We start from the raw sequence: 17,739 nt of genomic DNA on the forward strand, positions 1-17,739 counted from the left end.
TAATTGGACTAATTTATAATGCTTTCTTTCATGCTTCTAGAAAAAAAAATAATAAAAAACGTAAAAGTAGTTTTCCCCATTATTCTGGCAGAAATGTGCTAAAAAGTTCCAATTGACCCATAATCCATAACATTTCACTGTAATCCCAGTCTGTCTTGTAAGATGTTAGATATACTGAAACTAAAACCCGAGTGGTCTATTTTAAAAGATGTGATACATTAAATCTCTCTATATATAACTTATTTATCCATTTTATATACAATGTATAAAAGTTTCTGTAAGTAAAATGAATGGTATTATTTCTGTCTTCAATTTTCAACTGACTTTGTTAGCAGCTATAAAATATTTACCAATTTTTTATTTTTAAGCTTTATTATTTTTTCATTTTAGTGCAAGTAAATAATCCACAAGTTTAACTCCTAATACCTTGATAAAAACATTACTTTTTCATTAAAGAGTCGTAGAGAAGCTTGATTGTTTTTTTTCTACAACGTAGTTCATATTCTGCCAGGCGATCTGTACCACCGTGAACTGATGGAGTGACAGGCAATTTTGAAAGGGGGACCAAGAGGGGGAGTGGAGAATAGAGTCCGATGAGCGGGAAAAGAAGGCTTAACCAGTGAGTGATCTCCACTTGAGGTAAGTGGCAAATGTTTGTGGTTTTTTCCCCCCTACAGGTTCTTCACCAGGTGATGCACATGGTACATTGTTTGCCTGCCATGAGCTGGTACCGTGGTCCCTGCTAACCTCCAGTGATATAGATTCTAAGCTCTGGTTTTCTGGCTCTCTCTCATGAGTTTTTGGGATTTTGGTAAAGCTCTGTCTGTGAGCCTTTTAAGTTTTTATTTATTTATTTATTTACTTTTTTTTTTTTTTTCTATGCATAAATTTGTGTATCTGATAAATGCGTACACACACACACGCAGGCATACACACACACACACACACACACACACACACACACACACACGTATACACGCACCTAAACACACACACACCCAAATGTACACACACACCCAAACACATACACCTCAAATATGTACATACACCCAAATACATATATATATATACCCAAATGCATACACATATCCACACTCTCAGACACACACACACACACACACACACACACACACACATATATAGAGAAACATGCTTCGTGCACACGCTCAGATACACTTCAGATACAGGTACACGCACACAAACATATACACATACACACAAATACATACATATGTATACATATACATACACTGTACATATTTTCATGTTGTTTATTCACATGCCAAAGGGTGAAGACATAGTAAAAGGAAGAAAAACTCGTCTTACTTCTCTTCTCCCTTGTTAATTAATTCCACTCGTGACAATTGCAGCTTTGAAAATGAGGAATAGTTTAGCAGTGGCTTCTCATAGCTATTTTAGCTGATATTTTTGTTGCTCCATTTACTAACCAAGTTTCCCAAAGTGTTGGAATAAACCAGTGAAAAAGGGGTCTATAATTATAGATTGATTTGATTTATTTATTTGGATTTAACATCTCATTGTCCTCCTTGAAGATTTGGGTCTTTCACTTTGGCTAACACTCGATCTTTATAAAGAGAAAGTTCAGTTGTGTTGGTTTATGTAATGATCGTAGTTAAAATAAACATACCTGCAGTTAATGTTGCTTATGACTGAATTTATTTAAATATATGATTTTGAGCTACATTATTTTGCTTTTAGCCAAACATTTGTATCATGCTTGAATGGGATATTAAATATATTTTTTTATCATTAAAGTTTTGTGGTTATGAATAAAACATTTTCTTTGGGGTTTGGGCATTTACACTTTTTTTGATAATTACATTTATTTAAACCTTGAGTCTAAGAACATGGATTTTTTTTTTTCATCCCTCACTATATAATCAGAACATAATCTTGCATTCTTATAATGTGGCAAAAACACACACAAGGACTTTTGTGCAAGGTTTTGTTTGCATTTCAACAGCTCATATATTTTATATACTTAGTATTTTGCATCAGTTCAGCAGATTGTTCATTTCTAAGAATTTAATATGAAAAAGAAAGGATTATAGTATTTTAGTTCTTTGAAATATATTTTAAAATTGCCATTAATGAAATGAGAAATGAAGGACAACCAGAAGGAGATGTATGTAGATTTGCTTTATCTTAGGCCAAGTAAATGTAATTTAGTCCTTAAAGGTGATGCTCTGATGATAAAATGTTTTTTCATTATGATAAAAAAGATTAAATGAAACTGACCTATAATTAAAGAAACATTGTCTCTCTCATCTTATTTTTACATATACAACACTTCTTTTATTTTTAGAGGAAATTGTGTGATGTGCATTCAGAGGTCAGTAATTTGGCACTCATTTTAGTCTTGACATATTACTTTTCACTGTCATAATGTGCCACAACTACATAGCTTTCCATCAGTCTTAACTTATTTCAAGGTAAATGAAATATAAGGTAACAGTGGTAGTTGATTAAGTCTGAAAAGAATTATACATCTTGATTGAAAATATATGAGCCTTTCTTTCAGAATATGGGTGTCTGGTATAAAATGAATTGTGAAAACAAATGTTAGGCACATGTGGAGAATAGTGTTTGGAATTGACTGTTTTCAAGATTAGAAAATAAGAGGTCTTGTTTTTAGATATTTAACATACACAGTGTGACTTTTCTTGTTAGTTAGATATAAAGGTTGGTTGTATACAGTATAAGAATATCAGTTATTTTATAAACAGTCACGGGGTTATTGTAGTACAGTGTAAGTAGTCATTTTTATTGATGTATATGATTCTCCTTTTCTCACAGCACATTTCTTGTTGGAAAGATACCATGACCAGTATTGTTCAATCTATTAATCTATTATTAAGTTTAATTATTATGATAGGTGTAAAATTTATCAAAATTAAAGGAGACAATATTCATGGTGAAGATTTTTTACATCCCTTGGGAAGATAGGATGGATGTCAGACCTCAATTTTGAATTTTAAGACAAGTCTTGCCTTTATTTATATTTTAAAAGGCCTTGGGAGATTTACTCATCTGTATTGTTTTAAGCTTTTGTATTTATTTCATGTTTGTTGTCCTGATCCAATAATTCAGGTTTTCTTGACCACACCTACTGTCTTACCAGTCGAGCCTATTGTCGTTGGTGTAGCCGAACAAGGCTTTGTCTGTACCACTTATTTTGTCTCTGGAGGTAAGTGGGTAACTTACAGTGACAGAAAATGTGCCTAACCGCAAAGTTTTACTCAGTAATTTCATAGAAAAACCAGTAACATTATGAAGTGGTTTTTGTATGCTTTATGGGACATTATGGTACTGCAGCAGGGTTCATTTTGTCCAGTTAATTTAGCTCCATTTATATATATATATATATATACATACATATATTTATATTTACATGTATTAGTAGGTTCAGAGTTGAAGAGAAATTCATTTATTTGGGCTTCTACCCTATCATGTCCAATCGATGATGTGTTTAATATATTTTGCTCTCTTCTAAATCTGACTGAACATTTTACATTGATACATTTTTATGCTTCAGCTCACAGCATATGCCAAGTTAATGATGATCACATTTTTATTTCTAAAAAATAAATAAATAAATAAATAAATAAAAAAATCTTGTTTATTGTCAGATTTGTATGTATGGTTATATGCTGTGAGTTTGCATACCAGCCAAAGATACTTCTGTTAGGGGGCAACAGTTCAGGGTTTTATCTCAGACTTTTCTCATAAAAATTCACCAAATTATTAATCGGTGTCAGTAGTGTTCTTCGCCTGTGTTGATTAATTAATATTACTAAAATTCCTCTGTATCACAGTCTGACTGTATCTTGGGTTTCACAGGGTAACATCTGGCAAGAAAAAAGAAGACCTTTTCAATAAACTTCATCAGTTGAGAGCGTCAGCACTTCAGTCGAGCCACAGACGATGCATGTTGAGAGATGCAGAAGTACTGAAGGACACTGCAGCCTCCACTTTGTGTTAGCCAGGTGACCCCCCTCATTTCACACTCCCTTCTCTGCCTCCCCCACTCGGCCTCTTCCCAGCCCTACCCAGTATGACATCCCAAAAGGGCATTCAATGGTTCCACAGACTGACTTCACAAGATTTTTTTTTTTTTTTTTTTTTTTTTTTTGCATATTTTTTTTTTTATATAATTATTATTATTACTTTATTTTTTTCCCCTCTACCTTTTAAAAATTTTCTATCATTACTTTTTTCCCCTTTATAGGTTTCACTGTATAGGATTTAGGTAGAACAATGTTCTGTATTAAACTTTGTTTGACTGTAAAATATCTCTGTATATAGTTTGGATACTGCAAAATACATGTCTTTTGAAGTGTAATGTAGGGGGTTAAAATCACTTGTATGCTCTTAGTTTAGGTGTGATAACACCTCTTAAAAAGGTTTGATGCTGTTTAAAGGGAAATTCGTTGGTTTTTCCGGTCACATTCCTCAAGTATCTTCTCTTTCCCCTCTATTAGGGAATTTGGGGAATTGTGTCAAAAAATGTGTAAAACTTATTGTGTTATTTTGTTTTAATCCCCTTCATATATGGAAAAAAAAAGTAAATAGATATTATGTTTGGTATATATATTGATAAAGTGTGGGTTTTCATTGTTGCCTGTGCGGTGGTAGTTTTTCCTGGTATTTTATATATATATATATATATATATATATATATAATATATAATTATAAAAATTATATTAATATTTTAAAATATTTATATCACATATACATATACATACAAGGAACAATGTTACAATAACATATATTAAGGCCACTCCATAGTTTTTATAAATATTGTATTGTACTAGTGACATATGGATCATTTGTCCCGTTTGTGACTGGTTAGAAAAAAAAATATTTGCCATTTTCTGAATTAAGGCCGTGGGAAAGTGGGATCAACAGGGCTTTTAAAACATGTATGAAATTTCCTTTTGCATCAATTTTTTGGGGATTTAGTGGGGTTCAGTTTTAAACCCAATTGGCACAGATCCAAGAGTCATGCTATTCCCGTCAATAAAAAAGTATTTATTATTTTACACATATGGCTCTATAATGCTTTTCCCAAGTAGTCCTACCTATCTCGCCCGTTTAAAACCTTTTTCTTTATTTTTCAAAAATTTCTCCTTGTCTTTAACGGTCTTCCCGCCTCAACGAAAATTTTTGCGCATGAGTGACTCCTGGGGGAAATGGTTGGACGGTTGCCAGAAGCCCTTTAAAAATCAGTGTCCAAAGATTTCTGGGCTGTCATTAAGGGGGAAAGTTACCAACATTTTAACCCCAAAATGTTGGTATAAAATTCTCTTGCTACTTTGTGGACTCCCACCCATGTGCTCTAGTGTGTCGCTGTGCTATAAACCCTATCCTGTAAACACGGATTTTTTTATGAGGGTTTTACACATTACCTCCCGATGGGGGTTAAAAACAAAATTTTTATCCATTATCATAAAATGATAGTAATATCAATAGTATTAAAAAAAAAAACCTTTCCCGCAAATTTCAAGTTTATCTATTGTCTTTACACATAGATGGCTCTACAAATGCTTAGTCAGCAGGATCCTATTTGTCGTACCTTTTACCGTTTCCCTTTTTTTTAGAAAGTTCATTTCTTTATTTCATTCCCTTTTTTTGTTATTAATATTTAAATAACATTTAATAAAAACCCCATGCAATGAAAAATCTAAAAATTCGTTTTATTAGTATTAAAAAGAAAATACTTTTCCCCCCCCCCCCCCAATTCACGAATGGCGAACAGCTGGGTCACAATTTCACGATCTCTTGCGGCCTGACCACGTGGACTATATTATGAAAAAAACTCGCAAAAATTTTAAAGGGGCTACTAGACATGGTTAAGGGGGGGGGGGGGGGGCGTGAGTGGGCGGGAGTAGGTTTCCCATTTTAATCAGTCATGTAGATATGAAAATTTGGCCTCCGATGAAACTTTAAAAAGGGCTCAGAAAGGAAACTGCCTCTTGATTCAATGGATCAAGTTGACAGCAAGTTCGGGGAAGGGGTAGCAAAAGCCATGATAAAAGGGAATTAATATAGGTATTTTCTGATTATGGAGCAAGCCAAATCCGATAAAATTGAAAAAAATTTTAAAATTTTTGGGGCCCAGTGGGCTGAAATATGGGGGGAAAAAAAGGTCTACCTCTTACCCTTGTCGGTCCTCGGGGGTAAGGGCTAGACGACATTTTATTTTTAAAACTTAACTGACCACAATTTTTAAGGGGCGCGGCTTTAACAAAATACAGAAATTTTTTGAGTGGGGTTTGGGATTTCCAGAATGATCGAGTCAAACCCAAAAAAATATACCAGATTCAGAGGTCACAAAATTTTGGGAAATTTTTGGTGGCGAAGGGAAAAATATGGTTTAAACATTTTGGTAAAAAACCCGAAAAAGAAAGGAAAATAAAAGGTGAAGAAAAGACCCTGAAAATTTTTGACAAAGGCGATTTTTAATTATTGAAAAAAAGTCTGCCCATCAGTCTAACTCATTAAAAATATATGAGGCTTGGGGACAGGTAGGAATGCTATTGACCCCAAAAGGCCCATATGTGCATGGTAAGTAGAAAAAAGAAAATGGTTGGAATGATTCCTAGTTGGGTAAAAGTTACAGGTTGAACTACTAGGGGAATGGGGAAGAGAGGGAGCTGATGGGGTTAGTAAAAGGGTGGGGGGTTGTTACAGTGGGGAGCAAATGACAAAGTAGGGGGCGGAAAGGGGGAAAATATTTTAAACGTTTAGGATAATGGACAGAACAAGAAGATAAGAAAAAAGGGGGAAGGGGAAAAAAGACCATGCAAAATTAGTTGAATGAGGGGGATTCCCTACATTTAAACCCTGTATCCCCCCCCTACCCCCCACAACACACGCCGGGTTGGAGGGGCGAGGGCTGGGGGCCGACAGGGGAAAACCCTTTATTTTGGGCCCCAGTCTCCTCTCCTAAGCCCCCCCACGGCGACAACTGGGGAAAGGGCTGAACCGGGCTTTTTTTTTACACACCTTTTTACACCTTACTAAGTGGTAAAGTGGGAAAGGGAAAAGGGGGGGGAAAAAGGGCCTGCAAAATGGGGTTTAGCCATGCCCCCGGGTTTAAAATGGGGAGATCCCTAAAATTTGGGCCTGACCTGTCTTTTAGCCCCCCTTTCATGGGCTTTTTTTTTTTTTTTCCTTTTTCTTCATCCCCCTTCTTCTGTCCACTTCCCAAAGGGGGAAATGCTGGTTTTTATTTTAGTCTGAATGGCCCCCCCGGGTGTCATGGGAGTTTTTTTTTTTTTCCCCATAAACATTTAAGGGTATTGGGGCTTTCAAAATATAGCCTTAGCTTAAGTTTTGGGGCAAAGCCTAAAAAGGAAAGATTATACATAAAAGGTCATTGGCGCTATGGAAAAGTTTAAAAACGAAAAGGATGAATAATTGGGTAAGTTCGGGTTGAACGTACTAGGGGGTAGTTGGTATAAAAAAGGTGTTGGGGAGCTGATGGTGATGTGTAAGGAAAAGGTTGTTAAAGGATATTAAGGGGGGGGGGCATTATAAAAAAGTTTTAAATGGCAAATACACATTAGTTTACGATCAGTAAGTGGATAAACAAAGGATGAAAAAAGGAAAAAGGAAAGGGAAAAAAACTAACAAATTAGTTGAGGCGGGGCTGAGGGGGAATTTTGGATGATCCCACAGTGGCCCTCAGTCCCTGTCTCAAGCCTCCCACGATAAAAACGACAAGGGTTTGGGGGAGCCATGGCAGGGGTATTCCCTTGGTTTTAAACGCTTAGCTCTTACTCCTCATGGGGGCCCTGAGGGGGGCCGTTTTCCTCTCCCCTTTATTTCAAGCTGCTATGGGCCTAATTAAGGTCCCTTATTAGGGCGATTAAGGGTTGCCCCTTCATCAACTAAACTATCCAAATTTTATTTCATTTGGTTTTCCCCACCCCTCCTCTCCCTTTTACCACGGCTCCGACCCTGATACTTTTCCCCTCCTCGATGTTTGCTGTAACTCAAACCTTCCCAAAAAACCCCCAGGTCATTACTCAACCCTTTGAATCCCCTTTCTCTCTCCCCCCAACCCCCCCCCTCCATCTCCTACTGCAGCTTCTTCGTGTCACCCGCACCCCCCTTATTACTACTATTCATCCCTTTTTGTCCACCTCCAACAGACTCTCTCTCCATACCCCCCCTTCCCCCGCCTCCTCCTACACAGCTTCCACCTTTTGCAAAATTTTTTAGTACCCTTTTAGGGGCCAAACCAAAAGGGATCGATTCTTTGTGATTCCCCTCTCCCGTACCGAAAGTTTCCTTATCAGTCATTCTGATCGTTTACACCTTGTCACAGTTTCATCGAGTCCAATCTCGTGCCAATTTTTACCCTGCCCCACCTCACCCCCCTTAAATACTTGTACTAGAGTTATCTCTCTGCTAATTGTCCGTCTATGAAAAGAGTCAACGTGAGAACGATTTGTTTTGTAGACCATCGCTATGATGCAGTGGCCTATGCTACACTTTTCCTTTCCAAAGGGCCCAAAACCTAACCCCAACCAAATATTGCCAAGATTAGCTTTAATAGACATAACCTCCCAAATAATTTTTTGTATTGGGGGAGTTCCTTCTGTCGGGCCATATAAACCTCTTCCCCATCATGTCAAAAATGGGGTTTTGGCCCCCCACCCAAAAACCGTCGCTCCACACCCGCTCCCCTCTATGTCTAACCGGGTCAGACCGTTAAAATTCTTGCTCAGTCACGCATGGTGTCCAAATTTGATGGCTCCCTAATTATTCTTAGGAGCGCCTTGCCTACAAGCTCGAAAATGAAGTAGCAGTTCTCAGATTCAAACTAGGCCCCACCCAAGACAAGAAGCACACCACCGAGGTTTTTTTTTTTCCTTCTCCAAAACTGTATTAGCTCTGCTCCCCCTTTCCTCTTCCAAAAAATCTCTGCATTTTCCCCAGATCTCTTCCCCCAGCCAAACCTCCTATCTCTACTGCCTCGTCCCCCGTCAAAATTCCTTTTCCAGTCTAAATCCAGATACTTCTACCCTTTCCCACTTCTCACTCTACCTACGCACCACCAATCTAATTTCCACCCCATCTCCACTCCTCTCATACACGCACCTTTTCCCTCTGTCCTCGGGCATCTATTCCTCTCCCCCATAAAAAACCCTTTTTCTCTCAGACTCCCCACCCAACTCCCTCCAAAACCTTGAAGACATCCAAAAACTTCCTAAACATGACCCCCTCATCCTCCTCCAATCCCTCTATTCCTTTTTGCTCTACTTTTCTAGTATTTGCCGATATCTTCCTCCCCCTCAATTCCCCCCACTCACTTCCTCTCACCTCCCCCAAAAAACCGTCCTGTCCTCCATGTGCACCACCATTCCTTTTTTCCCTTTCCCCTTACCCTTTACCTTTTCCTCTCTAGATGCTTGAAACTCCTCCTGTCACGCAAGCCTCGATCCCCCCCTCCTGACATTCTCCCCTAATTCATCTTTTTCCCCCTGTACCCTTTCTCATTCTCTGGATTCTACCCCACAAAAACTTTTTTCTACCCGTATTTACCCTTTGATCGTTTGGGAAAGGGCTCTTTTTGCAGTTTTCCCCATAATATTCTCTCCCTTTTTCAGACACATTTTCCCCCAAAATGATCTGATCACCTATACCTTTAACCTTTTAACCCTTACCTTTTCTTTTCCCCACTTATTCCATGTGCTCCCCCTCTATAATTTTCCTCCATTCCATCCTACAGCCTCTGACTCCAACACATCTTATCCTCTTTTATTAAATTTCCCCCTTTTCACCAAATTCTTTCCATGATGCTTTATGATTTTTGATTCTGGGACTTTTATTTCTAACCATTAAACCATCACAGAACAGACGTTGGGAACCTCTTGCCCACTTACGTATTTGGGCCACACCCGTCTAACCACTCGAAACTGATGTCATGTTTGGACCCGCCCCCTAGTTCTGTATGTAATGTCCTTTTTCATTTCCCACACATTCTGTTGTCCTGCCCAGCTTTGCTGCAGCTCATACCCTCTTTCCCACATCACCTTCACCGCCTTTCCATCCTATCAAACATCCTTACAGAACCCCACACTTTCTGCTTAGACACCTGTTCTCCTTCCTCAGATGCTACATTTTCTTCAATTGATCAATCCCCCTACCAAACCCTCCTTATCCCTTTCACTCGTCAATTTTTTTCCCCTTTTAAATCTTCCAAATTAACTAGTTGTTGACATATAGCGATTAACTAAAAATTCAACCGCCTTTCACTACCCTTTTCCATAGAAAATGTGCCATATATTATGCTAATTTTCATGTACTTTTACACCTTCTTTTTTGCATGTATCATCTATACATTTTCTATACATTAAATAAATATCTCAAAAGTTATCCATCCAAGTTTCAACAAGTTTGAACAGTACTTCCACAAAATCCATTAAATACTTTAATTTTTTAATGATGAGCATTCAAGTAATTCAAGATTTAGTGTAAAAACACAAATGAAATTCATACTTTCAATTCCCCTTAACATTAATGAAGTACTAGCGGAGGAAACGGCAAGTACGTCAGGGAAATGCCGGTTGTGTACCCACACGTTTTTTTCACACATTGATTAAAAAATAACATTTCCCAAATATTTTTCAAGCGTTTATATGCCAAAGTCATGAACGTGCTTAGAAAACTGGCTAGGGGATTTGTAAGCAATCCCCAGTTACCACCAGTTTTCTATAAGATTTTCTTCCTTCAAGGAGAGTAAAGGACACTGCAGGAAAGTTAGGGGACAGAAAAAATTGTGAAAATTAAAACTGCTCCTCCTTTATCACTTTGTTTTTATCACTTGTTAATGTCAATGTTCCATTCCTGATAGCAAAAACGGGCTAGAACACACTTTTTTTTGGGAACCGAAATGGGGGGGGTGTTGAAACCAGTATTTTTTTTTCATATAAAAATTTATATCCAAAAATGCATATGAAAATCAGTATGTGTCCCCCCCCCCAATCCTTCCCCTTGTTGTCGGGGGGGGTTTGGGAGACGGAGATGGGACCCAATGTGGGAACTCCCCAACCTGGGACTCAGCCTCGCTCAACAAATTTTGCATGGTCTTTTTTTTTCCTTCCCCCCTTTCGTTTCTTCCCTTCCACCAACCCTTCACTATCCACCCCTAAGTGTGAACCCCGTGCTAAAAAGATAAAAGGCTGATTTGCCAGTCCAAAACGGCCTGGGGGGCCCAGGGGCCGGGTATTCCCTGATTTATTTATCTAGCCCTTCCCCCCAAAGGGGACCCTGAGGGGGGCTTTTTTTTACCCCAAAACATAATCCGGCTTACCTGGCCAAAATGAAAACTTATCCCCACTTTTAGGGGAAATGGCTTGCCCCTTTATCAAATAGCCCCAAAGTGAAAACCCCCCGTTCCCCCTGACCCCGGCTCTCCTTTGACCCGGCCCCCAAACGCAAAAACTACTAGTACATACCAAACAATCCCCCTTAAAGGAACATTTCCACTCTCCAGCAAGCCACTTCAACACCTCTACCCCCCAAAACCTCCAACTCAACCACCCCATCCTCCCTTTAAAAATCCCTTACACCTTATTGCCCACCTCCCCATAACACTACCTCCCTCAACACTCCTCCTCTTCGTCAGCCCCCGCCCTTCGCCACCCCTATCTCTACAAAAAATTTTAAATACCTCTTCAGCGCACCCAAAAAGGGGACCGATTTTCGTGTCCCCCCCCACAGCTCCCTACTCTGAAAACCCCCTTTCTCTCCAAAAATGTCCCCAAAAAACAAGTGGTAAAAGTCTCTTTCCGTAGCCGCCCCGACCGCTCCCGTCTTTTCAAGTAACATCCAAACCAAGCTATGCTTTAAACAAACTAACGACTATATGGAAACCCATCCTTGCAAACCCCATCCAACCCTCATATTTGCACCGAACGTTTCAATCCCCCCGCAAATTGCCCATCTTGAAAAGATTGGCCCATTGGGAGAAGATCTATTTGCCTTCTCAAGACTATGACCCAACATCATGCAATCTACCCCCTTTCCCCCCAGAGGTCATCGAAAAAAAACCCTACCTACATACCAAAAATTCCTTCCCGTGACATGCCCTTTCCCCTTTAACTCAAATAGAGGAAAATCCCTCCCTGTTCTCCTTACCAACCCCCCTCCACGTCGGGCCAAAACGTTGCGTCTAGGACACCCGCCAAACATTCCGTTTTCACACCAAACCCACTATGTGCCCAACCCGGGGCCACCCCCCCTCAAACTGCCCTGCAAAATCACCACGTGTAAACTGTGGGGGCCCCCCTAATGTATTTTATGGGGTTTTGCCCCCCCTAAAAATTTGAGTCTGAGGTAAAACCTCAGTTTTAAAACTTGGACCACACTCGGAACCCAAAAAGAAGCACGTCACTGGTTTCTCTCTTACTCCTTACCCCAGTAATAGTCACTTAAAAAAAAATTTTCCAAAAAACCCCCCCCCCTAATCAAACCCCCCCTCTTCTCCCCCTACATTCCCCATCAAACTTTTTTCCCACCCCTAAATCCGACACCCCAAATCTCTACTACAGATACTTCAACACCACTAAAAACCCCAACACCTTCCCTCTCCCTCCTCGACAACCCGTACAACAGAACAACGTCCCCCCCCTTTTCCCCCCTACCACCAATCACCCCCACCTTTCCTTTTGCTCCTATCTTAGACACCAGTCCTCTCTTCCCCCCCCCAAAAGAAATCCTTTATCCCCAAAAACTCCCCACCAAACTCCCGGGAAAAACCTGAAAATTTCAAGATTACCTCATAAAAAATGAACTCACCCCCCCAAAATAAAACCCCTTTCTCCTTCCACACCCAAATAACTGCTGATATCCACCCTCCCCTTTAACGATATCCCCCCTAACCCAATCCTCCTCCCCCCTCCCAACAAAGCCCATCCCCCACCCCAACCCCGCCCACATTAACCCTCCCACCATCCCCTTACCCCTTTTCCACTCCCCCCTGGATACACCGTGAACCCTTATGTCACAATATCCCCTTCCTCAACCCTCCATCTCCTAAACCCCCCCTATGAACACCAATCCCAACCTCTCCCATCTCAGACCTCTAAAATCCTTTTTCCCACCCTCATTTTTCCCCCCCCTAAAAATCTCCAACATTATACATCTATATCATAAAGTTAACATCCTTCATTGGAAATTCGTTTTTTTCCGCTCCCCAACCTGACCTTCGTCTATCCTTTCCTCTTATAACCATCTATTGATCCTTAAAGAGCCTTTCTTACCATCCCCCAATCCCAATCCCAAATTATCATTTTGCCCTTTTCCCCACATTCCTTTATGTCCTCCTTTATCAATCAAAAAACCCTTATTCACACCTCCCTTTAAAACCAAGTCCCTTGCACAGTTATCCGTATTTTCCCTTCACTTTGGACCAGTGTTTCAGTCTACTTCTCCCCCTTCCCCACCCTTTTGATTTGTTGCTTTTAAAAATCTAATTTCCCAACTTCAACCACCTTTTCCCTCATTTGGTGACTTTAACTGCCCCCACATCTTGGGTGTTCTATCACAAACTCCCGAGGCCGTCTCTTGAGCGCTTTCTCTCCACACTGACCTTACATTCTAAATTCAGATCGCCCCACACACTTTGATACACGCACGCAAACTTTTCATGCATTGACCTCTCTCTAGCTCCCCCTTTTCTTCATTTTGATTTCCACTGGTCATTTTAGACCACTTTCCCTATATGTCATTTCCAGTTCTCCTTTCTCCCCACTTCATACTACCCCTCCCTAACCTCCCCATCTGGTGCTTTGATAGAGCCGCTGGCTACTTTCACTTCCTCTCTGCTATTCATACCCCTCCATCCTCCCCCACCCCATTTTGAATGATACAGTATTTTCACAAATACATCTTTAAAACTCACATACACTTCCCTTTTAAACCTCAAGACCCTATACCTCCAAATTTTCCATGGGGGGAATCTGATTGCACTAAAGCACTTCGTTAAAAAATGCAGCCCACAACAGTTACCGCTACAAAGAGGTACTCCAAAACAAATATCAGCCCTTTTTCTCCCTTTTAAAAAAGCATCTGCCATCTCCGTCGTACTCCGGAAAAGTAAAACAATGCTGGCGAAATTATGTTTCTCAATTACATCCTCTACACTTCTCAAAATTTTTGGGGCCGAATTCAAACTTCAGGGAAACCTCCCCCCCACCTGCCCCCGTCCTCCATTTCGAAATACCCCCATTTCTGATCCTCCCAATCGCTAAGACTGGGTGATTTTTCACCAGGTCAGTAGTGGTTCTCACCTTTCTCCCCTTTCCCTTTTATTTAAAACACCAGAAACTACCCCCATTCCCTTTACCCCATCCTCGATGGCCTTAATGCCCCTTTTCTTCCTCTGAAATCATTACTCCACAATCGTGCAAAATCATGAAGCCCTGACGTATTCATACCGATGCTCCGGCAACCCCCTCTTCCTCCATATCCTTTCCCATTAAAAAATTTACAACCCTATGGACATCAGGAAAATTTTTCCCTTTTAATTGGGGGGAATCTTATCCTTCCCTTCCGAAAACCCCAAAAAATCGGGTACCTTTCCTCAAACTATCGCCCCATCGCCTAACTATGCTTTGCAAACTATTAAGGGGATGGTGAACTTCCGCTTTGTGGTTCTTGAAACTCAATCTTTCTCTCCTTCCCAATTCGGGTTTTCCCGTGCCAAACACACTGCCCCTTTCTCTTTTTAGACTATATTCTCTGCATTTCCGCCTGAATCCGTACTACTTTTTTTTTGACTAAAAAGCATATGATACGAAAGGCGGGCCATATTCTCCAAAAATTTTCCTCTCTAGCAACGTGGAAACTGGGTACTTTATAAAAATCCTTCCTCTCCCCCGCACTTTCCGGGCAAAAACGCCTCTGCCAATCACTTTCTTTCCCCAAATCGAAGGGGTCCCACAAGGGGTGTGCTCGTACCTTTTTTCCTTCTTTCTGTTATGATATTTTCTCATTTTCCACCCGGGGCCCCTCATCACTATATTTTTATGATTAAAAATCTATGCCCCTGCACATCATACCAAATCTCTCCCCAAATTTTTTCAATCTGCAATCCATCAGTTCTTCCTGGGCCCCAAAACCCCAACTCTTCTTATATAACTCCACTCCCAAACCGTTCCCCTGGGAAATTTTCCCAGGGGTTTATTTTTTACTCCAAAATTCCCCGGCGAGACCCTATTCTCACTTAAAGAAAAAACTCCCGCCGTCTTCGAATCTTAAAACCTATCCCATATATCTGGGGCTCGACCAAAAATCTCCCCTTTATCTTCATGTTTCTTGATCCTCTCCACTCTTGTAATGGGTGCCCTATCACTCCTTCCCAAAATTTCTCCTTGCCCATCTTTATACAATCCACCTGTGGGCTTCGCTAGCACCAGGCGCCTTCGTCCCCCCATTGAGAGCCTTACACTGAATCAGGCTACCATTCTACTCGCGTCCTGCACTCCTCTCTCCGATGCATTTCGATTCCACCATTTTTCCCTCACTAAAATAACTATCCCACAACCCCTACTTCTTACCCCTTTAAATTCATCTCCACGATTACCTACTCCTTTCTCCACTCGCATGGGTACCCTCCTCTCCCATTTTCCCCCCTTCCCCCCTCCCAACCCCCCCGTTTCTGTCCCTTCCCCCTCCATGGGTTTTTCCTACCCCCATATTTGTCTTCTGTTTTCCCCGACCCACCAAAATCAAAAATCCCTCCTACTGTCCTTTCACACATTTCCCTTTACCATGTCTCCACTCATTCCTCTATATTTTACGTATATCTGTGGCTCCCCAAAACCACCTCCGGGGGCTGGTTTTTCAGTAAAACTTCCCAAATCGTACTTTCAAATACTCCCTCCTGAAACCGTGTCCTTACTACAGAACTGTATGCACTCCTTTTTTGCTCTAAAACACATATAACTCTCAAATCATACACACCACCAACCCCTTGTTTTAAGATCCGAATGTTTTTCTAACCCTTCCCACGCCTTAAAAAATCAAAATTTTTCTGGGTGCCCACCTGTTTGGGAAACCCCGGCAATGAACAGGGGAAAACACTACACGCCACGCCTCTTTTCCCCTCATAACCCAATCACGCTTCTCACGATCCCCGCCACGGATTTTTACCCACACTTTAAGACCTTTTGTATAACATCAATCTTTTTGGTCAAGCCTCCGCACTATAATTTCATTCTTAAAACTATCAATCTCCTCCCCGGGCACTCCCTTTATCGGAACAGACGTTGGGAAACCGCTCTCCCCCCTAGCTTGGCCACACCCTCTAACCACTCCTATCTGATGTCACAACTGATCCCCCTTAGTTCCCCTTTTGTAAGTTTCCCCCTTTTAAACCCACACTCCTTTTCGTGCCCCCGTTTTGAAACAAACCCCACCTCTGCTTTCCCCCCCTACCTCCCCTTTCCCCCCTCCCCCAAACCCATCAGACTCCTTTCAGAACCCACACTTTCTGCTTCAACACCCATTCTCTTTCCTCAAACCATACAATCCTTCATCTAATCTAACTCCTTACCACACCCGACCCCAACCCTTTCATCCAATGCCCACTTAGAAAACTAATCACTAACTAACCACCCTTCCCTAACTTTTAACATAGTGCTACATGACCTTGGGATGCCCTTAGCACATTTCTCTTGCTTTTACCTTACCATTAACCATCATGGATATGCATTAGTGTGTTTGTATCTGTGATTGTGTAATACTGCCACCCAAGTGGCAGTTCACTGAGTTCATTTTAGATAGTTCTGACGTATCAATCAAGAGAATCCTCTTGCTGGACAGGTGCTTATTAGAAACACGTTTACAATTTAGAGTGTATTATCACTACTAGGTACATAATAGGCACTGGAATACACTGAAATCTATTAGCATAATATCGGTTCTAGCCAGCACCTGAAAAATTGAACTTTAAATTGGCAAAATGAATGAGAAAACGTGCTATAAAATTGAGATTACAGTAACAGAATGCACCTGTGTACCTGGAGATCGATTAGAGGGCCAATACAATCGCTGCAAAGTACTTTGGGGGAGTTCACTACTCGTGTAACAAAACCGTTGTGTGCAACCGAGCTGATAGACTGAAGTGAAAATTTGGTATGTGGTATTATTTCAAAGACGTGCCAATTCCAAAAAGCAGGTATGATGGTCTGTGATGGACAGCACAACCAGAGCATGTTTGGAAAGTACCAGCTGCAGCTTAACTTCTATTAATGTGTAGCAGGACTGCTCAGCTACACACTACTCCACTGGTGTCCAGTTAGACAAGTTTCTAATAATTGCAGAGATCCGGATAGATATTTTACATGCTATCATGAAAATAAAACCACCAATCTGAGTACTCCATAGTGTTCCCATATGTCCCCTAACTTACCCTACAGTCAGTCAAGGAAACACTTTCGAGAATCCATCGCCAGGACCTACAACTCTGTCCCTCATTGAGCAAAAGTGACCATAATTGTAAGACCTGTGTCCGAAGGTCATGTGGATGATGTCACGAAGCTGCAGGTGCTCTTAGGGCCCAAGGTGATAATGTCTAGGACATTGATTAAAGTCTTGTGCTGGTTACCTGGTTTGGGTTGTTCTACCAGCTGTTGTTCCTCAACAGAACCTTACTATTCTGCCGGAAACGAGTTACCCATAGGCCTGAAGGGCAAATC

At 40.8% G+C, this 17,739-nt stretch overlaps 1 long non-coding RNA gene across 1 annotated transcript; it reads left to right on the plus strand.

The window, feature by feature from the left end:
* The first annotated feature begins 578 nt into the window (after positions 1–578).
* Positions 579–4,039, plus strand: LOC119580886. The gene is made up of 2 exons (XR_005229408.1): positions 579–639; positions 3,862–4,039. It is a non-coding gene; the product is annotated as an uncharacterized LOC119580886 (long non-coding RNA).
* The last annotated feature ends 13,700 nt before the right edge of the window (positions 4,040–17,739 follow it).

This window comes from Penaeus monodon, chromosome 14 (genome assembly GCF_015228065.2).
Source record: "Penaeus monodon isolate SGIC_2016 chromosome 14, NSTDA_Pmon_1, whole genome shotgun sequence".
NCBI classification, from domain to species: domain Eukaryota; kingdom Metazoa; phylum Arthropoda; class Malacostraca; order Decapoda; family Penaeidae; genus Penaeus; species Penaeus monodon.